This window comes from Trichechus manatus, unplaced genomic scaffold, assembly GCF_000243295.1.
Source record: "Trichechus manatus latirostris isolate Lorelei unplaced genomic scaffold, TriManLat1.0 scaffold00067, whole genome shotgun sequence".
In the NCBI taxonomy this organism is placed as follows: domain Eukaryota; kingdom Metazoa; phylum Chordata; class Mammalia; order Sirenia; family Trichechidae; genus Trichechus; species Trichechus manatus.
This window is the reverse complement of record NW_004444003.1, coordinates 3,064-4,226: the sequence shown is the minus strand read 5'-3', so window position 1 is coordinate 4,226 and position 1,163 is coordinate 3,064.

Below are 1,163 nucleotides of genomic sequence, written 5' to 3'. Positions count from 1 at the left end.
ACATGGAAACTGAACAATGCATTGCTCAAAAACAGCTGGACTATAGAAGAAATTAAGGAGAGAATAAAGAAAATCAGAGAATTGAATGAGAATGAAAACACATCCAACCAGAAACTTTGGAACACAGCAAAAGCAGTGCTCACAAGTCAATTTATAGCAATAAATGCACACATCCAAAAAGAAAAAAGGGCCAAAATCAAGACATTAACCCTACAACTCAAACAAGTAGAGAGAGAGGAGCAAAAGAACCAGAAGAAAGCAAATACTAAAAATTAAAGCAAAATTAAATGAACTAGAGAATAAAAACACAACTGAAAGAGTTAACAAGACCAAAAGCAGGTTCTTTGGTAAAATCAACAAAATCGATAAACTACTGGCCAAACTGACAAAAGAAAAAGAGAAGAGGAAGCAAATAATCTGAATAAGAAATGGGATGACATTGCAACAGAACCAACTGAAATTAAAAGAATCATAAAAGAATACTATAAAAAATTGTACTCTAACAAATTTGAAAACCTAAAGAAAATGGATAAATTTCTAGAAATAAACTACCTACCTAAACTAACACAACAAAACCAACAACAACAACAAAAGCCCTGGCCCTGATAGCTTCAGTGGAGAATTCTACCAAACATTCAGAGAAGAGTTAACACCACTACTACTAAAGGTATTTCAGACCATAGAAAAAGATGGAATACTCTTAAATTCATTCTACGAAGCCCCATAACCCTGATACCCAAAACAGGGAAAGACACCACAAAAAAAGAAAATTACGACCAATATCCCTCATGAGCATTGATGCAAAAATCCTCAACAAAATTCTAGCCAATAGAATTCAGCAACATATCAAAAAAATCATTCACCATGAACAAGTGGGATTTATACCAGGTATGGAGAGATTGTTCAACATTAAAAAAAAAATCAACGTAATCCATCATATAAATAAAACAAAAGACAAAAAACACCTGATCTTATCAATTGATGCAGAAAAGGAATTTCACAGAGTCCCACACCCATTCACAGTAAAAATTGTCAGCAAAATAAGAATAGAAGGAAAATTCCTCAACATAGTAAAGGGCATTTATACAAGGCCAACAACCAACATCATCCTAAATGGAGAGAGTCTGAAAGTATTCCTCTTGAGAAGAGGAACCAGACAAGGA